This window comes from Lissotriton helveticus, chromosome 7, assembly GCF_964261635.1.
Source record: "Lissotriton helveticus chromosome 7, aLisHel1.1, whole genome shotgun sequence".
NCBI classification, from domain to species: domain Eukaryota; kingdom Metazoa; phylum Chordata; class Amphibia; order Caudata; family Salamandridae; genus Lissotriton; species Lissotriton helveticus.
This window is the reverse complement of record NC_136068.1, coordinates 1,842,478,250-1,842,501,139: the sequence shown is the minus strand read 5'-3', so window position 1 is coordinate 1,842,501,139 and position 22,890 is coordinate 1,842,478,250.

Below are 22,890 nucleotides of genomic sequence, written 5' to 3'. Positions count from 1 at the left end.
TGCCTGAAGGTGTGGCGCTCATACAATATGTTGATGATATCTTGTTGGCAGCCGACACCTCTGAGCAATGTGAGAAATGCACTTTGTCTTTGCTTTCCTTCCTTGCTTCACCTCATCATAAAGTATCACGAAAGAAATTGCAATATTGTAGACCAATGGTAACCTATTTAGGTCACCTTTTGTCTAAGGAGGGACGTGCACTTACATCAGATCGCATTCAGGCAATTTTAGATACACCAGTACCTCCTACACAGAAAGAAGTTCGAGCATTTCTTGGACTTACTTCCTTTTGTAGACAATGGATATTAAGAATTTTCGTACATTGTTAAGCCTTTGTTAGCACTCTTGACAAAAGATACTCCAATACCCCTTCCATGGACAGGTGAATGTGAGAATGCTTTTCGGCAGTTACGACAAGCCCTTTGTTCAGCACCAGTGTTAGGAACTCCAGATTACACGAAGCCTTTTACATTGTATGTACACGAGCGAGATGGATGTGCATTGTCAGTTTTTGTGCAGACACATGGTGATAAGCAACATTCCTGTGCATATTTTTTAGCAGTACTTGATCCTGTTGCTCGAGCGTTGCCTGGATGTTTTCGCTCGGTTGCAGCAACAGCTGTGTCAATACGCCACAGTGAAGGGATAGTTTTGTCACATAAACTGTTGGTGCTGGTACCCCATGCTGTTGATGCCCTTTTGAATCAAACAAAGACGCAGCATTTAACTAGTGCTCGTCTGACAGGATATGAACTGACGCTTTTGGCTTCTCACATCACATTGAAGAGATGAGCAACACTAAACCCAGCCACGTTGTTGCCATTTCCGGTGGCCCAGCCCGAGGCACAAGAGACACATGATTGTATTTTCCTGACTGAAGAACAGACAAAGGGTCGCATTGATTTGCAAGACACGCCCCTTCCAGATGTAGATGGAGAATTGTGGGTTGATGGGTCCTGTCTGAAGTTGCCAGATGGTACGACTTCAGCCGCGTATGTAATCACTCCACTCCACACAATAGTGGAGACAGCTCGCATACCGCAGAAGTCAGCTCAAGCAGCGGAACTGATAGCTTTGACACGAGCATGTGAGCTTAGTACTGATTTGTGTGTGAACATCTATACAGATAGCCGCAATGCTTTTGGAGTGGCACATGATTTTGGCCTGCTCTGGAAGGAAAGAGGCTTTCTTACATCCCATGGGATGCAGATAATGCATGGAGAATTAGTGCATAATCTTTTAACTGCATTGACATATCCAAAAAGGATAGCTATTGTAAAATGTAGTGCTCATAAGAAAGTGACAGATAAGGTGGGACAAGGAAATGCCTTTGCAGATCGAGTGGCACGTGAGACTGCAATGCAGCCCAGCACTACCTCCATGTATGTAGTGAAGTCTCAAGCTGAGCGGTGGCACGATGCTAGGCATGAAGTATTAGAGATACAGAGAGCCGCTTCTGAGAAAGAGTGGGAGCAATGGTCTAAAGATGGAGAGTTGGATGATGAAGGTTGTTGGAGAAATAAACAGATGGATAAATGGAAGTTGCCAATAGCTTTTGTACAACCTATGGTTCAGATGGCACATGGGCTAGCACACGTTGGAGCTTCAGCAATAGTGAAATTGTTTACACAAGTTTGGGAGCATCCAGAAATTGTTAGCACAGCTAAGAGAGTAGTACAGTCCTGTATGATTTGCCTGCAATACAATCCTGGAAAAGGGACACAAACTCCTGCAGGAGGTTTTGCTACACCAACTGCACCTTTTGAAGTTTTGCAAATGGATTATATTCAGCTTGAATGCTGTAATAATCTGAAGTATGTCTTGGTGGTGGTATGTGCCTTTAGTAAGTGGATTGAGGCGTACCCCATGAAGGACAATACTGCTATTACTACGGCAAAGGTGCTTTTGAAGGAATTTTTTCCTCGTTATGGTTTTTGTAGACTTTTGTGGAGTGATAACGGACCTCATTTTATAGGGAATGTTATTAAATATGTCCTGAAAGGATTATGGATCAAACAGAAGTTCCATGCAGTGTTTCATCCGCAGTCAGCAGGATTGGTGGAAAGATACAATGCTATCTTGAAACTGAAATTAGCAAAGATACAGGCTTCTACTTCTTTGACTTGGCCAGATGCGATGCCACTGGCATTATTGTCTATCAGATCAGTGACGCATTCCCGGACAGGTCTTACTCCCTATGAAATTATATTTGGTAGACCGATGAATATTTGGGGAGTTCTTAAACCAAGTTCTGTATATGATGTACCTTGTGTCTTAATGAATGACTATTTGGCACAAGTAACTGATAACTTGGTTTCTATTCATCAACAGGTCCGAGAAGCACTCCCTGACAGATCTACGGGTGAAGGCCATGAACGCCGACCTGGGGATTTGGTCATGGTGAACAGTGGCGGCTGGTGACATCTCATCAACAGGTCCGAGAAGCACTCCCTGACAGATCTACGGGTGAAGGCCATGAACGCCGACCTGGGGATTTGGTCATGGTGAACAGTGGCGGCTGGTGACATTTGAAAGTGGTGAGCCAGAAACTGATAATCATACTGCACCGTAGCGAGCGAGCGTAGTGAGCGAGCCCGAACCCCCTAAGGAGGGTTCGGGGAAAATCCCCCCGAGAAAATTTTGAAAAAATAGTGGAAAATTGTGCATTTTCAAGCAAATTTGAGAAAGCAGGAAGGTTAATAAAGCAACTGTGAAAGTGCAGGTATTACAGTATTAAAAAGCTGTCATATAACATAGGTAGCTGCTTATTCAGTATAACCACAGAGCTTTATAACAGACTTCAAGATACAATGCTGAGAACCTCACAGATTGTTTTTATTTAAACTACAAACAACAAAACAAACAACTTTTTTGATTTAAACTGCAAACAACAAAAGAACCAACTAAACAGGTCACAAACTATCCCCATTCAACATATTTACTTTTTGTATCTAAAATCAGCACTTCTGTCTTTAAGCGCAGCAAATTTTTCAATTACTTGAACGTTAAAGTCAGCAATATTTTGAACAAGCTTGCTCTCTATAGAGAGCATTGCCAACACATTGAGTCTTTCCTGAAGCATGGTGTTCCTCAGGAATGTCTTAATCCTCTTTAAGGCGGAAAAAGATCGTTCTGCCTCTGAGGTTGTCATAGGAGTGGTAATTACTACTTTTAGTAAAGCTACTGTCTCTGTAAATGTCTTTTCCATATTAAGTTCATGAATTAAAGACAGCAAAGGCCTGGCATCTTTGGCCTTCTGGTACACAGGCATTGAGTACATTACTGTCAACTCACTTTTCAGGTCCTCTTGGTTGAGCATCGGATAAGCTTCCACAGCCTCATGCAGGGCATGCTCAGGGAAGGATTCATTATATTTTGCAAAGTATTTACTTTCCAATAATGCAGCACTCTCCAAATGTTTTGTGAAAGCAAAACGCTCTTGTGCATGCACAATTACAATGTCACATATCTCTTTTGCACTTCGGACCAGAGTGGTGATGTTTTTCCTGTGGTTTGAAAAAGTTGAAGCCGCTGGCAGTTGGCTGTCTAAATTGTCAACCTCATCTCTCACTTTGTTTATGCTTGCGACAAAGTCAGTGGTATATCTTTTCACAGAGACAGTATCTATGTCTCGTCCTTGTAACTGATTGTATAAAGTCTCGACATTTGACATTATCTTTTCAAATAAAAATAGAAAGAACTGAAACTCTCTATCTTTTAGTGTTCTAGCAAAGCCACGGGCTTCACTGTGACTTTTGAAATCAAAGGTTTCATTGGCTTCTATGGCTTCAAAACATTTCACAAGGTCCTCCCTATATTGAAATATTAGTTGGACTGTACGTATGTTATAGTTCCAACGAGTTGAGGCTCCCCTCGGAACCCTTTTGTCCACAGTCTCCTGAAGTGCTTCCATTCTTTTTGGGGAACGTGAGAAGAATGCTGCCATGCCTCCTACATCCTGAAAGAAAATTTGTGTCTCAGAGATCTTTAATACTGCCTGTTGCATGATCAGATTAAGTTGGTGGGCGTAACAGTGCACATATTGAGTATACGGGTAGACATCTCTAATTCTTTTCTGTACGCCACCATGGCTTCCACTCATTACGTACGCACCATCATAGCTTTGTGCAATACGTTTTTTCCTTTGATGAACCTCTGGAAAAATGAAGTTGAGTTGATGCAGTATAGCTGCAGTAATGGTTTCTGCAGTGGAGTTTTTTAAATGAGTGAAACCATAGAACCTCTCCACAGCATTATAGCCATTGTCCAGATACCTAAAGACAAATACTGACTGCGTTTGTGTGCCTACATCAGTGGTGTCATCAGCCTGAATAGCCACAAAGTCTGTGTTTTTCAACTCTTGGACAATATGGCTTTTCATAATTTCTAGCATATACTCCAGGAGTTCATTTTGTATCGTTTTAGAGGTGCCCTTAAAGACTGTAGCACTTGCTAAATGTGCTTCCATTTCCTTGTCTATGCTTGCTACTAAATCTACAAAACCCATGAATATTCCAGGATTTGTGGAACCTTCCGATTCATCATGGCCTCGCAATGCCAGTTCGAAAGCACCACAGAAACAAATGCAATCAATTATTTTTGATAGTATGTGTCTATTCCTATCAACTGTTTCATTGTGTTTCTTTATTATTTGGCGATATGCATCGCTGATGTGCTGCTCAATCGGTGCGTCTCCCAACATTCCCAGTCTCGTCACGTTTTCCATATGCTTTCTTGTGTGTGCATGCTTCTTTATTTTTTCAGACAGATGCTTCAAGTCTAACACTCCTTCTCTTGCCCAAGGAAAGTCACCATTAAACAGCAAGCAGGGGAAGCAGAACAGTTTGTTTTTTGAAGGGCACCATGTAAGCCAATCAGCTTTTGTGTACCAGGTGTTTGAGAATGTACGATTGTAAGATTTTCCTCTGTCCTTGGTAACTTTTTGGAGTTGAAGGTCAGGCCGATCAGGTCCTAGCCTCTTTATCTGTAGTTTATCTTCTAGTGGGCGTGCATGGAATGACCGTGTAATTAATTGTTGTACCGTATTCATCTTACCGATGCTGTCCGTACCAATATGAAAGAAGCAAAAAGCAAAATAATGGGGTGACCATAGGAAAGCAGACCCTACTCTCCTACATAACGCTCCCCTTTGGACAACAGGAATGGTAAAAAATACAGCCTGACTGCCTGCTTCCTCTGTGTGCCATAGTGGCACTGAAACAGACACTGTTTGAGGGCCTTTAACAAGGCAAGGATAGATTGTGCCTTTAACAACCGTTATTGCCCAAAGCACAGGGCTAAGGGCAGGCTCAGTATTAGTAAATTCCATCCAGTGAGGGTACAATGTTCAGAATGTGCACCCACCCCAACCACCATGTAGAGTGAGTGACCACAAACATAGCTCTAACTCCAAGCTACAAAAAATATCATCAGTTTCCTTACCTTGAAGATGGTTGTTTGCTGGGTCGTAGCTGGGATGAAAGAGCAGCAAGGAGGTTGGGGCCTCTTGTTCTTTCTCCAAAAATTGCCCAAAAAGTTAGGTAAAGGTTCAGGTTGTCAAGCTTTACCAGGTGCTGGAAATAAAAATATAACAAATAATTTTTGAGACATTAGGGTAATCAAACAAAGACTGGGGGGGGAGGGAACATAACAGTACAATTTTAACCTTGCAGTTTTCAATAGTTCACTGCTGTATGTTAGGATTTTTACTTACGAACTGCAAGTGACAAAATGATTTATCTGAGAAATGCAGTGACTCACTGACCTATTTAGAGCATTTTGTGATCTGCATCAGGTACATGTTCTTTGCAGCAGGCACATTAACCTTCTCTGCTACCTTTCCATGAGTCAAAACTTCCATTAGACAAAACTCTGATCTCTCTGTAGGAAAAACATTAACAATATCCTTGGTGCAACAAGTGTTGCATGGCTAAACATTTATAAGGTCCCAAAGGTGCGACCTGTAGGCTATGCCAATGCTTGTTCTGTTGTTTACACTGGCAATACTTAGTTTTTTCAGTCCTATAGAAATTACGTGTTTGAGGTCAATAGAAAATATAAGCCAATCATAATTGAAGTGTGATCAGAGACATACGGTAATGCTATTTCTCCCTGAGCGGCTGCAGCATTTCTTTATAAAAATACGTCCGTCCCCCTGACAGTGCTGGTTTAGCTTCATGGACACGGTCAGGCTGAAGGGTCAGTGCCCTTCAACAGGACGCCTTGAATTGAATACTGTTACATTGGGTAGTAAAACATGGTATTTACAGTGTGAAAAGACAGAAGTGTGATAAATTAAAGCACACTATTACGCTGATAAATCAAGCAGAATCAGTTATTTAACATTGCGCCACAATTATCAGGGATGAATTTGAGCTGATTAACAGAGCACCCTGATCACTAGGGCACAACCTGCTGTTCAGCCATCCATTCGGCTAAATAATGCTTTATGGAATGTATTTCACAGACAGGCCAGATAAAAAACAACTCATTGCATCTGTGGTATTGAACAAGACGCAGACAGCTAAAATTTGAACCTACACAATTTTAGAGGGTTTTGGAAGAATACACTAATATTTAGCCGACTTTCCGGACACATAGTGCAGAATATGCGCTATTTAACAGTACATCTGGAAGAATAAGTCACAACGCTGCTCTTTTTAATAGGACATTACGATACATAGATGCTACTATTTTAAGAGGTAATTGGGTGTCAGGAATGGATGCGTCATGTTTATGTGGATTCTAAGCGCTACGCATTATGCAATTACTTATACCAGTTGCCGTCAGTCTAGTTATCCCTACAGCTTTGTGCCTCAGCTCAGCTCGTTCGACGCCTTGATAGACCCACCACCCTTTCCCCGTATACTTAAATTCAATGCACTGATGCGGATTAAACATTATTTTAAAAGTGTGCTTTATATTAAAACCACACACGTGGAGTTTGACCAGAGACTGTACAGATGCACACTACGGCAGGCGTCGAATGAAGAGATTGTCTGACTTCTTGCCAGTGTCCGGAACAACTGTTTGCCTCCAAGCACCGAGCGTCTGACATCCTCATTGTTTATGTGAAACATGAGAGGCGCCCGCTGTGGACCACGAGCGCTCGAAATCATCGTAACTTCGAAGTGCCTGTTATGAGGAGGCGGTACATGGCTCAATTCGTGCTATTAAGCGGGGCATAGGTCTTCCTTAAGTTTCACATAGTAAAAAACAAAGTACAAGCCGCAAACACTACAAGAACCACTTGGAGCTAAGCAGGCAAGGTGTGGACATGCGCCAAAGTACATACTGCCAGAATTTCCATGGTACATGTGAACACAGACGAACTTTAGACAGGGGAGTTACCAGTTCACGCCACAGCCGTTACAAACCCCCAAATGAATTATTACAGATACGTAACCTAAATGGGCTTGGCAGGTACTGTCAGCCTTAGTATGTGCACTTCTTTCATTTGAAAAGGACACAGCTGCCACCTTTTTAAGATTGCTTATGTGTCATTTGTTTGGGTTTCAGTGTACTTATGAGTGACATTCAGCTCCCAAATCTGTGACACTTTCTCGTGAGTAAACCCAAGCAATAAAGTCCATGGAAAAAGACACATATCAGAAATTACACGCTTTTGAGCAATGAGCAGCTCTTGAAACCGCTATAAAACATGAACGATAAAGGCACTGACCAACTCCCTCTTTTAAAATAATGACTTGCATATTCACAGTGCTTTTTGTTGCATTCAGGGGCCTTTTGTAGCACTATTAATACATGATACCCTACTTCACCAACCAGGATTCATATCTGTCTCTATACATGCATGCACATTCAATACACAGGCCCCTACGCGGTGATTTAATAAACTGAGATTTCATATTGTAACATTTCCACAGATGTTATTTAATGTTCAATTACTTTTGTGTATTATGTATATATGAAAATGAGCTATTTTCACACGGTTATCTGCACTGATTGTGTTACCAATCGGACTGAGAGAAAATCATGCAAAGGTGTTCTAGCAGGCTCCTCTGGAAGTCCAAGGGTGGCCCTTCAAACCATGCCCTCTAGCACGCACCTGAGCCAATAGAGCAGTGGTTTTGCCTGTGGAACTCAACAGCACCACATGGCTACGCGTGCTCAAATGAGGCTTATTACAAATAAAAATGATGGTGAGAGCTGGTAAATTTAGAAGTCTGATGTCTGAAAATTAGAAAGTTCTTTCACCACAATGGAGAGTCAGACCAGAAGCCACCAGTTTTCCGCCATTGTCACGGAGCAGTGTGCAATAAACACCAGCTGGTACCTTTAGGTAGTGACGTGCGCTGTGAGCTTGTCCCACCCTGGCCATTTGTTACCACATAGCAAGACTCGACTCCTCTTAAGAGTTGTTTAGTACTAGAGGCCTAGGCGGGCGCGGGTCACCGGGTCAGTCATGTGAAAAAACTAATTATCCTCCGGCCCGGGCATATCTGCCAGGCAGGAAGACGTGTTCCTCTTATGAATATTATCATTATGATAATATTCATAAGAGGAACACGTCTTCCTACAGATATGCCCGGGCCGGAGGATAATTAGTTTTTTCACATGACTTTGCGGGCGGTGTAGCGCTTCGCGGCTCAGTTGGTTGGTTGCCATTGCCAGCCTGACTAGCACGAGCAGACCTGGACAGCAGATCAAGGCACATGATGAGTCTCATTTCAATTAATGTATTTGGACGTTGGTCCTTGGACCACAACAGATTGAACTGCGTGTCGTCCCCATGGCTTCGTTATCAGTGCTGGCGGCACAGGAAAAAACTTACGTGGTGGTGGTGGACGGCGCGAAACTTAAGCACCAGGCGGTCATGACCTGACCATCTGTAGTAGGCAGGCACACTGTGGCACACACACAGTCAGACTCTAGACCAGCTCACTCAGCACACAACCAACGACGACGAACTGGAACTGGTCACTCACTGGTCTTGTCTTCGTAACTTCGTTGGTGATTCTCCAGACTTTACTACTTGTTGTTGTGCAGCAGTGCACCACGCACGGTGACGTGACAGACAGCGTTAGAAATGGCCAATCACCTCGACATGGCTGGAATAGCCATATGGTGATTGGCCATACAGTGCGGCCCCTCAGAAGAGCAGCCAACACCCACGCGCGGCACCATCCTACTGCAACAGCCAATCCTGGCGCAGCGTTACCAGCAACACTGTGACAGGATTGGCTACGAACAGGATACTATCTGCCCATTAGGAGACCGGGGCCCCCTGGTCCCTGCCTGGCAGACTGTGTCTCGAGTGCTATAGAGGGGGGGGAGGGAAAGTTTAACCCAGTATGCGCATGCGCGGGAAAGTCTAAATTTGTGATACTCCTGGATTCCACATGCGCTGTCTACTTCGGAGTCTCCGACTGCTCTGCCTGTGCGCTGCCTGTCACTCTCTCCCGCAGCCCCGCCCCCCACAGCCCACTTCCTATACGATGCCCGATTCTGTCGGGCTTTTCCCGGCAGGTAGTGCGCAGTGCGCTCAGGTGATTTTTAATTATCAGAGTGAGATGCATTTTTTAAAAAGCCTGCATGTGTGGCAGACAGTGCGGGGTCATCCATGGCTAGTGGGGCAACACCCCAACGCCCCCAATGGACGGACCGCCACTGATGGTAAAATCCTTTGAGAGGTCGAGCAGTCTGGAGCCGAGGTGGCGCGGACCCGAGCAGGTATTGCTCGCTACGAGGACAGCGTTTCGAGTCACCAATCGGAGAAATTGGATTCACAGCGTGCACTTCCGGAAAGTACTACCTACTTTGGTGGAGCCTACTGTGTTGACCGATCATCAAGAGGTTCTGACTGCGGAGAAAGGTCATGCTGTGACACCTGACGGATCTGAGGAGTTCTTCCCGGACCACACAACTCCTGGAACAACGAGATATAATTTGAGGCCAAGAAAAGAGCCTGCAAAATCTGTGAAAGTTGTCTGAGCGGTCCCTGGGTTAGTGAAACGGAGAGCCAATGAGGCAAGGGGGGGGGATCAGCCATGTATTAGAGTAGTGACACCCGTCTTGGCCCGTGGTGAAGAAATCAACGGCTGCCCAGGGGTAAGAGCTCTGACAACTACTTTAGTTTCTGGAAGAATTATTTGGTGCTATTACTGAAATGGAGAGAAAGAAGATTTTTTGTGCTATAGGGTTTATTGCTGCTTTGGTAATTATGGCGGCAATCACTTGGTCTGTTGAGATGACAATTCCTGCTTGTGAGTTGTTTGTTGTTACTACGTCCGTACCAGAGGAGCATTACTTTTTCACGCTTCCGTATCAGGAGCAGAAGCATCGACAGTCCTATCTTAACAACACTTTTATCCAGATGCTACATCACACCCATAATGCTACAAACGCTACCAATTGTTGGGTATGTGGGATGATGCCTGCTCATCAAAAGAAAGGAGGAACACCTTTTATACCTCTTCCTTTCTCACATAATGGCTCTTGTCGAGCCTGGTACACTCTTCTTTTTGCCACCAGAAAGCCCACAGTGGGTGGTCTTCTCTTTCGTCTGAATAAAGAGTGTCATCAAGACAAAGATGGGTATCCTCAAGCTAATGGAACTAAATGTGAATGGGAGGAATACCGACCGGACAATATTTCAACGCCATATGTTTTCACCAACACGAGAGACTCTGATGAGAGCGAACGTTTTGTAATTTCCGTTACAAAGACTAAAGCGAACTTATGTGTACAAAGTGTTGGACAGATTCCTGTTGGAACAAGTGACTGTATTACTGTTTTGAATATAGATGGAATAAACAATAGTTCTTTTTTAGCTTCACATAACACATACTTTGTATGTGGCAATTATGGGTATTACCGACTACCAGTTGGTTGGTCGGGTGTATGTTATGTATCGTTTTTATTGCCTCCTATATTTTTAGCGCCTGCATTATATTATCGAGATTTTAAATTATTTAGCAATATTACTATGAATCGGTATAAAAGAACATTAAATATAGATGATGTAGATCAAACAGATACTAGTTTACAGCAGTATGTCGACTTTAATTTAGGACTGTTCTTTTTTGTAGGTGCTGCATTAAATAGTAGGAAAGTGCGACGATTGACTAGGGTTGTGGAAGCTGTTACAAATCAAGCAGCTATAGCTCTTGGAATCCTTACTGAAGAGTTGCAAATTGCTAGAATTGTTGCATTACAGAACCGAATGGTTCTAGATGTTATGCTAGCTGATCGAGGTGGTGCATGTCGCATTATAGGTAGCAGTTGTTGTGTGTTTATCCCTGATCACACACCGTCAGTGTATAATGCAATTAATAAACTTCACAAGATAGCTGCTGAAATTCATGTAGAAAATGGTACCTGGACTTTTACGGGATGGTTTGGGACTCTAGTTTCTGCTTGGGGCTGGAAAATATTGACTGTTCTGTGTATCATGATTGCGATAATTTTTACATGCTGTATATGTGTACAATGTTATGTTCTATGTGTGTTACTGCTTGTATACCAGCTAGGAGAAATACTGCAGATATGAAAGTGCAAAATGCTTTAGACAAGGAGATAGCTGAGATGATGAGTATTAACATCCAAGATGAGTATTTAGCCTATCCCAGGAAGTCAAATGTCTTCAGCTAATGCTGAAAGGGTTGTCTGTCGTAATTTGACAACGATTAGATTAAGCATTAGCAGAAGACATGCTGTATTAGCAACTATCGTAACAATTTAGTTGACTCCATTTCGTATTTGCGGCAGCCATTTTGTCTGTCACATGCTGCCATGTGCTCATCGTGTGTTTTGTCCTACCTCCTTGTTAACTGCACTCGAAATCTGCCCAGCAACAGTCTATATTTAGTATCTTCTCTATTGGCGCATGCCCAGTAGAGTCTACAGCTGTTAGTGATTAGTTTCAGATAGGAATGTGTTTTCGAGGGTCTCGAGAACCGTTAACTCCGCCCACTAATTGATTGTGTCTCCAATATGCCCTTATATGTACATAAAATTCGTACTTGCACTTGTACCGCCTACTTTTTGAAACCCCTGTATATGTATAAAAGGGGCCATGTGCTTTAGTTCGGTGTGCTACTCCATACAATACTGAAGGGTGTTGTGTGGACTGTAGTACCACCTCCGGAGGTTAATAAACTATACTTTTCTATTTTCCAGTTTCTGTGCCAACTTCTTCCTATGGTCTGAGGACTTTGTGCAGAGAAGGGCGAACCCCTTGCACTAGTAGGCGTTGCTGAGGTTTACTTCTACATTTTCACACACAAAAATGGGTATCTGTGTTGGCTTGCCCCCCTCCCTTCCAAAAGGGGTTTGGGGGGCTGCCGAGCCCCGGAAGGTGTGCCCCCAGGGCAGTTTGGGAGGGGGAGAGTCGGCCACGGTGGCCATTTTGTAAAATTGGGCTGTGTTGGGAATAGCCCAAACGTAGCCCAAAGCATTTTTTAGCCCAATGCCTATAAGGGGTTAGCCACCCATCTCCCGCTACCATTTTAGGTTTTGGAGACCTGGTGACTGGGAGCTTAGTAGGCAGCTAGTTTTTGGGCCCTCCCACCCTTTAATTAGGGTTTTTTGGGAGGCGTGGTTTGTAGGGGCAATAATTAGGGTTTGGCTTTTTGTTGGGGACAGGTACATAGGGTTTTCGTGAATTTTGTATATGCTGTCGCTCGAAACAGGTGCTGCGGGGTTCTAAAAGTTGGCCAGATTGGCTGAAGTTTTTAGTTAAATGTTGGAAGTTTTTTGGGCAGGGCCAGGGAAAGGTTAGGCAGGTAGGCTAAGTTCAGACTAGAGGTTAGGTAGTTACAGTTGCAGAAAGACAGGTAGGGGGTAGGTTTTTATTAGAGGGCAGGAGTTTGGAAATGCAATACTGTGTAATGGGATTGTTATGGAATGTTATGTTATTGGCAGGGTTATGGATTTATGTGGGGATCGTAGGGGTGGGGGGGAGATGGAGGATCAGTTATTTTATGTATAGTGAGGTTTTAGTTTGTAAGGCAATGGCCCAGGTTGGACATTGTGATATGCACCTGTTTCCAATAAAACAGCCTTTTTCACACACAAAAATGAGTCTTGTGTTGGCTTGCCCCCCGCCCTCCCAATACAGACCTTCACACGAACACCTGTAGGGACGGGTGATGGCAGACGCATGTGCTGGTAAGCCTCTGAACTTTAAAGGGGGGGGTTGATTCTGTGTTCATTTTTTGTCCACTCAAACCGGATCTGTGAACATGGAAATCCAGTGATTCCGGCAGACTCAGGTTAAGTTACAATTAGGAGCACAATGAATATTGAAGTTTTTCCTCCACAGATGTTCACATTTTCCTAAAGTTGCTGGCTTCACAATCATTCCTAAATGTAAAGCACAAAAAACAAAAACTCTGTCATCTGGGTTTCCAGAAAAATTCAACAAAACTTACTTTTAGTGCAGAAATGTTATTGCAACAAAGGTTTCGCAGAAAATTCTTTTGCATAAAACATACTTTGCAAGAATTTTTACCCACAACTTTGCAACCTTAATGAAATGTGAACTTTGTTTGTGAACTATCAGGGCAATATGTACAAGGAAGTGGCGGAGGTTGTCGTTAGTCTGCTTGGCTTAACAACACGCTCCGCCACTTCCGAAAAGCAAGGCTGCACCATATTTACAAGAATGTGGTGCAGCCTTGCGTTTTCCCCTGCGATGGTGCTAAGTTTACCAACTTGAAGAGAGAGAGATTGGGATTGGTAAATAGTGTACTGGCTCCTAAGGTATATACAGGTTAAGATCCTCCCTAACAGTGCTTTTGCTACACTCAATTTGTAGCCTCTGGGAGCGACAATACTCTAAGAAGTGGCACTTTACCCTCAGCTTCTCACCTTTTTTTAAAGTGAGCTGTGCATCAAAGAAATCAGATACATTAAGGGCCAGATGTAGGTTGAAGGATGGGGGGACGTTCCTTCTCCTATCTTGGTCCCAAATATTGGAATGCCCTGCCCACTGCCCTTAAATTAGAGACCAGTCTTCTTCGTTTTCGCAGAGCACTGAAAACGTTGTTGTTCACATAAGTAGTTGGTACCTGTATGCTGGCTATCTGATATCTTCTTCTCCAGTCTGTCCCTAGCGCCGGGAAACCCACTGTGGGTAGCTGTGCGCTGTAAAAGTTTAAATAAATAAATAAATAGGTGGGAGATTTTGGCCATTTACCGGCCGGTAACGGCCGAATTCGGCCGTTACCGACCGGTAAATGGCCATGGAGATGCAGGGGGATAAAAAACATGCATTTTCGGTAATTTTACCGAATCGGTAATTTTACCGATTCGGTAAAATTACAGAATCGGTAAAATTACCGATTCTGTATATTTTACCGAATCGGTAAATATACCGGTCGGTAAAATTACCGAAAATGCATGTTTGGTATGTAGGTGCCAATTTTAACATTGACACAGGGCTTTGAAAATCGGTATTTTACCATGAAATACAATTGCATGGTAAAATACCGATTCAGGTGTACATGCACATCTGTGCATGTTCATCTGTGCCCTTAGGCCTACATGCCCTTAGGCCCTTAGGCCCTTAGGGCATGTATGTGTGCCACATGGCACACAAGCCTAAAACAGGGGTGCCAGAGGGTGTCAAAGTGACACCCCCTGCACCCTTGCAAAATTCAGTATTTACCGATTCGGTAAATACCGAATCAGTATTTGATATTGAATCCTATGGGCTTCAAGGCCCATAGGATTCAATAGCAAATACCGATTCGGTATTTACCGAATCGGTAAATACCGATTTTTACCGATACGGTAAAATTTACCGAATTGGGGCCCGATGTAGGTCGGTCGGTAACGGCCGAAAATCGGTATTTTCGGCCGTTACCGATCGGTAAATAGGTGATTGGCATGTAGGGGGCTTTATTTTACCTAATCGGTAAAATTACCGATTCGGTAATTTTACCGACTCGGTAAAATAAAAAAATCGGTAAATTTACCGAATCTGAGCCACCCATATGTAGGTGGGACTCTTCAGAGTCCCAGGAGCCTTACCAAATCGTATTTTACCATCAAATAAATTTGATGGTAAAATACCGATTCCGATGTGCATGCACATGTGTGCATGCACACCTATGCCATGTGACAGGCAGACCTGCCCTTAGGGCATGTATGCCTGCCACATGGCACCCGAGCCTGTTTTGGGGGTGCCAGAGGGTGTCAAAGTGACACCCCCTGCACCCTTGTGGAAATCGGTATTTACCGATTCGGTAAATACCGAATCGGTAATGCCCATTCATTCCTATGGGCTTCATAGCCCATAGGAATGAATGGGCATTACCGATTCGGTAGTAAATACCGAAATCATCCGATTCGGTATTCCAGCACATCTGGAATACCTACATGTCGACCCCATAGATTTACCGATTTGTAATTACCGAATCGGTAAAATTCGGTAATTTAAAATCGGTAAATCTATTTCACCTACATCTGGCCCTTTGTACCTACATTAGAAATACCTACTCTTAATTACCGATTCGGTAAAATTCGGTAATTAAGAGTCGGTATTTCTGATTTTGCTACATCTGGCCCCAAGTTCTTTGAAATAATTTTTTTTAATATGCTAATCGTGCGATTGATAACCTCTTGTCCATTTTTAGGCAGTCCAAGATAATGCCTCAATTCAAACAGGCCTCTGTGTTGGCCCTCACACTGGCCCCGAGTAAGAGGGGTATTAACTTTACTTTATCAGGAATGTATTGGAGATTAAGCTGTGAGTGTATGGGTGTAACAAAGGCCCCTGCAACCCCACAGTACGGGGGGCCCAGACTTACCCATACTGGGGGTGTGACCTTAGCCCCTACAGCATATCTCACGTTTTGTTATGCCACTGTCTGAGGGCATAATTAAATGTGAACTCATGGAAGGCAGACGCAAAAGATGTTTGTAGATGAGATTTTCCTCCGTCTGCGAGCTAAAGACATACTGATAACCCCATATCCCAGCTCCGTGTAGTGTCGCTGAAGCACACAGGGTGTTAGAATATTTATGTCCGCCTACCTTATGTCTGTGAAAGGTTAAATAAAGCAGCTGCTTCCCCACTAATCTAAAATAGTCCAGCAGTAATTGAGAGGCAGTCTAATTCCAATGGTGCTGGTTTTTGCCGCAGAATTATGAGACCTACGAAACACCGCAGATCTCAAATTACACCCGGATAATTTGGCAGCTAAAAGCAGCAGAAACCTCAATTTTTGTTTTATCTGATTATTGAGTCTTCATATTTTAAGAGACAAAAAACCTTAACATACATATAATTTGTACGGAACCAGTATACATTTACATCTATCAGGTCATTTGCAGCCATCTTATCATAGAAATAACAAGAAAGAAAGAGAAAAATTTAAAAATAAATCAGCCAAATTGCTCATGAACATGACATGCAGTGAACGAAAGCTAATACAGTAAAGTGAGATCATATTAATCAATACCGTTCAAATTTCCAGTAAATGAACAAAATTAGAGGCCTTATGCTGTAAATAATCATGTCTCATTTACAGTTCTACCAGTGACTACAGCTGGCCCAGCCGTACCTCAGGATTGTTGATCAAAAACTTTATAAATAACAATAAAACCTTGAACAATAATCCAATAAAAGAAGACAAAACGAAAATGGAAAAAAAGGAGGTGCTAGGGGAGGGCAGGAGCAGCACAACACGACGGTAAACATTCTGCGTCCATTATAAAAGTACCAATGTGGCAAATACAAATATGTCTGCTTGAGTTACCAATCGCAGCACAATGTGCCAATATACAGTAATCGTGACCTATATCTCTTAGCACTACACTATCCGGACACATTACCTTGTATGTATGTCCCATATTTAAGAAACATTGGAAATGTCTACGGGGTTCTCCGGAGCTGTAGCCACTTGGAACGCCGTCAAAATCGTGCTCCAGGCAGCCGAGATAGGGTATTTGCGCAGCCCAAGTGTCCTCCCTCAAGAGAGAGACAGCCCAGCTTTGGCCCAATTTAGCATGGATTGCATCCCGGCTTTAAGTGGTGGGGCCTCCCAGCTGTCCAGCCCTCCCCGACCCCTACTTAATGGTGGCCGCTGCGGAGAGAGGCGAGCAAGACCACCGACTCATTGTCAGTGAAATTGCTCTCCCTCCTTCGCAGCTCCACCATTAAGTGAGGCCTTCCCCCGAGCCCCTGCACTCTCGAGTGTTGGTGTCCGAGGCCCTCCTCCACCCGCAGGTTTCACCTGCGCCTCATCCCAGGTGGTCCAGTGGACCTCTGTCTCCATTCTCTCGCTCCGCTTTTTCTTTCCCTTTTCACTTGTTTTTCCCCTCACTTCTATCTCCCCTTCACTCTCCTTCTGGGTCTTTCCTCTGTTTTCTGTCATTTTCCCCTCATTTCAAGCACCACCCTTCACTCTCCTTCTGTGTCTTTCCTCCGATTTTCACGCGTTTTTTACCCTCATCTCAATCTTCCCCTTTCACTCTCCTTCTGTGTCCTCTGTATCTTTCCTCCACTCTTTCTTGCACTTTTGCTGTCTTATTTGCACTTTTCTCTCTCTTTTTGCCTTTTTCCTTTTGCCTTTTTCAGCCCATTTTTCCCCGCCGCCCCTGTGGCCCCTCCCCCCCAGCACGACCAGTGGGACCACCCAATCCAGCTCCCCTCCCCTCTCCCGCCTCCCAGCTGTTCAGCCCTCCCAGACCCCTACTTAATGGCTGCAGCTGCAGGGACAGGCGAGCAAGACCACTGGCTCATTGTCAATGAAATTGCTCTCCCTCCCTCGCAGCTCCACCATTAAGTGAGGCCTTCCCCCGAGCCCCTGCACTCTCGAGTGTTGGTGTTTGAGGCCCTCCTCCACCCGCAGGTTTCACCAGTTGCGGGCAGCTCCACCCTTCACAATAAATATATCAAGCCATTGCCGCCAGTCGGCTCGCTCCCTTTCTGCCTGGGTCCTAATAATAGGGGGCTGATTCCCAGCAGTGGCGAGAGCATCAGCCTGTGAAATCAGTTTAAAACTATTTACCTTATCGCTTGTTATATCTGCTCCAAGATTAGTGCAGTAACGTACACCAGGCTACTTGTGGGTCATTGTTCCCTTTTCTTCTCAAGTTTATTTTCCTTAAACTGGAGAAATAAGGATTCCTCTCTAAAGGGTTCCTTTGAACTGGCAGACGCTTAATCCAGAAGGGGTGGCAGAAGGACAAAGGTTTTTATATACCACGTCAATTGCAGGGAAAAGGGGCGTGAATGGTAAAGGATTACAAATTCTTAGTGAAAATTATCCTGCTGCTGGAACCCTGGATGTTGTTTGTAGCAGTATTTGTACATTAACAAAACATTACTTAACTTATGCCCTAAAATGTCATTACAGCTAATGATTTCAAGTTGTCATTTGCTTTCCTTGTCTATAAATGTGTGAGTATGACACCAGGTAATGCTTTCCTCCAGGAGCCTTACTCGAGCAACTTGGGTCCGCTTATGCAAGTCCTTAGCTTTACTAGCACAAACCATTATTTTTCAATTCAACTAGTCCTATTGAAGCAAAACAAAACTACAAATCCTAGAGTGCTGTGGGTAGTTCAACCAAAAGCCCAGCAGTGGCACATCTAGTCCCCTGCCACATTAAGATTTGCTGTGGTCCGACCAGCACTGGAATTTCTGGTCTTGGGTGACCTGGAGCTCTCTACTACTTCCTGCCCCCCACCCCATCTCTGTAATGTCAGCAGCCCAATAACAGCAATAGTACATACAACTCAGCTGGTTGTAAGAAAAGCAGCTCTGCTGAGGCACATCTTATTTAGTTTCTTTTTGGCTCTAGTCATTTCGGGACCTTAAACATTTTCAACGCAGCCCGCAGGTGTTCGCTGCTAAACTCTAATGGCTTTGAACTAATAAATCATTGAGGGAATAGACATTCAGGTGTATGCTGAGAAAAACCGTAGTCAGTTCTTTTCCGCCAGAACAAGTCATTTGTTTAAAAGGAACAGGAAAACAAAAAACAGGTATTTAGGTTGCGCAAAGCACAGAACAGTTTGTCGATCATCACACTCCACACTTTCAGTATTATTTTTTTTTACTTTTCTTTCTTTTGTTACTCTTTCCTTCCCTCTTCCTTCACAACATCCACCACCACTACGTCCACCACCACCATGTCCACCACCACTACATCCACCACCACTACATCCACCACCACTACATCCACCACCACCATGTCCACCACCACCATGTCCACCACCACCATAACCACCTCCACCACCATGTCCACCACCACCACACCCTCCACCACCACGTCCACCACCACGACCACCACCACATCCACCACCACCACTTCCACCACTACCATGTCTACCACCACCACGTCCACCACCACCATGTCCACCACCACCATGTCCACCACCACCACATCCACAGCCACCACGTCCACCACGTCCACCACCACCATATCCCCCACCACCACACCCACCACCACCACATCCACCACCACATCCACCACCACCACGTCCACCACCACCACGTCCACCACCATTACCACCGCCACATCCACCACCACCATGTCCACCACCACCATAACCACCTCCACCACCATGTCCACCACCACCACACCCTCCACCACCACGTCCACCACACGTTCAACACCACGTCCTCCACCACCACCACGTCCCTCACCACCATGTCCACAACTACCACGTCCACCACCACCACCACCAAACCCTCCACCACCACGCCCACCACCACATCCACCACCACCACGTCCACAACCACCATGTCCACCACCACCATTACCACCACCACCACCACATCCACCACCAGCATGTCCACCATTCCAGCACCACATCCTCCACCACCACCACATCCATCACCACCATGTCCACAACCACCACATCCACCACCATGTCCACCATCACCATGTCCACCACCTCCACCACCATGTCCACCAACACATCCATGAGATCACTACCACGTCCACCACATCTACCTCCACCACAACCACATCCACTACCACCACGTCCCCCACCAAGTGCACCACCAAGTCCACCACCACGTCCACCACTACATCCACCACCACCACGTCCACCACCACGATATCCACCACCACCACCATGGCCACCGCCACCATGTCGACCACCACCACGTCCACCATCACCACGTCCACCACCACCACGTCTACCACCACCACGTCCACCACCACCACGTCCACCACCACCGCGTCCACCACGTCCACCACCACCACCACCACCATGTCCATCACCAGCATGTCCACCACCACGTCCACCACGAGGCCACTACCACGTCCACCACCACGTCTACCTCCACCACCACATCCACTACCTCCACCACTGCCACCACCAAGTCCACCACTACATCCACCACCATCTATCTATCTATCTATCTATCTATCTATCTATCTATCTATCTATCTATCTATCTATCTATCTATCTATCTATCGCACTCACTCTATCGTATCACCACAGAATCACTCAGCACCACCACAGCATCACTCAGGGGCACCACAACATCACAATGCGCTACCACAGCGTCACTGAACGCTACAGCATCATCCGTTGCCACCACAACATCACTCAGCGCCACCACAGTATCAATCTGTGCAACCTTTCAACAACAACTGGTTCAAATATGTTCTCTCAATGTTTCAAGCTTTATTACAAATGTCACAAAAAGATGTTAATATTTCACTTCTGTTCTTGGATTTTCTTCACAATAAAATATACTGAACATATATATCTTCACAAAAGTAATTTACAAAATGTTTTGCTATTTCCATTATAAATTACAATATCTTTTATTTAAGTATTAATTATTTAAAAAAATGTAAAGCAATTATTATTTGTAATATCAATACATCTAAGTCACGTAAATACAACACATATTGCATTACAAATGCTATAGGTGTCACATTTGCGAAAGTTAAAACTATTGGCATTGTAAATGACAAACCTATTAATTTCTTCTAATCACTTTGGGGACATTACAACTTTCGCAAGCCACGCTGTTGCTGCTCTGGTGAACACTTTTGGGGGCTTTATTATCTTTACCTGACACGCCGGATCCCGCTGCTGCTGCTGCCCTTCCTGTGGTCTCCCCCTGCCGCCGCTGCTCATCGTCATCTCAGCGCGGCCGCAGTACGGGAGGGGACCACAACCTCCAAGTGCCTTTGCGGCAGGAAGCCGCCGCCTTCAACATCGCGCCAGGAGGCGCTTTAAATCGCGGACATGCCCCGCGTCGCGGGATCGCGCGCAGGCTGCGCCGGGCTAAGCCCGGGCCAAGGGCGGGCCTGTTTAAGCCCGTTAAAGACCGGGTAAGACCGGACCGGGCCCCCTCTCTTTCGCCCGCTAAAAGGTGATTTTTTGTGAACATTATCAGCTCATTGTTTGCTTGGCGGCGTTTTGTACTGTTTAAACTTTAAATAGCAAACAACAGATGAACTGAGGCCGCATATTGACTCTGTAAGCAGACATGACTACTCGCGGCAGCAGGAGTAAAACCGCAGCAGGGGGGGGTAAATTAACAGGTACCCTGGATGATTTTATAATCCGAACAAATTCAGTTATCGACCAAGGTATACGCCTAATGGAACGCAGGGTCTCTCAAGACCTAGCGTTCGCGAAAAGATCATCCATGGGACACCTAGCGTCAACTCGTACACCCATACCTGAACCTGCCAAGGAAATTGACCCGTTACTGGTCCATGTGGATGTACACTGTATGTCGACAGGGGGGGATCTGTCAATTTCCACCTCCCTATCAGACTCACTGATAAGTTCAGACCTAGAAAAAACTCTGCAGCTTATTCCGGATAGCTTGCAGGCCATAAAGAGCTTTACCTCATCTAGGGAGAGGAGGGAGGGTGCCAAACCCAAAAAGAAAGCTACCAAGACGATTACTCCAGGGCCAAAAAATCGTAAGACATTGAAATCTAAGGATGCTGGTGTTTCATCCAAAAATCAGAGGGTGAGACAAGAACAGGTTAAAAAGAATAATGACCTGTTACCCGCAGAAGCTGTAAATGTTGCCCATCGGACGTTGAGGTCCCTCCTACTAATAACATAGAACATCAGGAGGACGACTTTGATGGACAATTCCTAGAAAAAATGGGGAATTTGTTTAAAACCCTCTTGACACCACTAGAAACTAGACTAGTGCACATTGAAAACCAGCTTAAGGTTTTGCATAACCTCACTAAGAATCCACCACATCCAGGGGTAAAATCGATAGCGAATGGTCAACCAATAAAATCTGGCCAATCAAGCTTAAAAACTAAACAACCTCCACCACCCGCACCAAAGGTAATTAATAATCCCGCAATTCCAACAGAGAAAAAAACAGCCGTCAAACACCCTGGCCACACCACTCAAACCGGGAGGGAGGAGATTCCATCAAATACCCCTGTCGTCCCCCATAAAAACAAACAATGGGAAAGGGTGGCTACAAAGGGCAGACATACTGTAAACCTCCCCCCAGACGCGAGCCCTTATGTAGTCATCAACACAGAAGTTCCTGAACTGGAAGAATTTGCAGAGGAGCCAATTTGGTCCCTAAAAAATAAAGTTGCCTACTGGCTTAATATTAACCGTCCCCTTCCCCCGCATCTGTCCAGTAAGATTATAATGGTACGTAGGGTACCATGGGTAGGGCAAGACAGGAAGACTATAAAAGGCGACTGTGTCTTGGTCAACGTCGGGGATCAGCGCACTGTCGACTACATCTGCTCATGAAGAACACAATTGAGCGGTGCAGGGATAGAAACTAGACGGCTATCATACTTTTACCAACCTAGGAGTCACCAAGGTCCTGAGTTCGGGGGAACTGGGGAAATGGAGGTTTTCAGGAATGGGGTAGTTACCCAACTAGGAACCAACTGTACATGGGTAACTGGGGGGGAATTCCTACTGCCAATAGATACAGTTGCCTT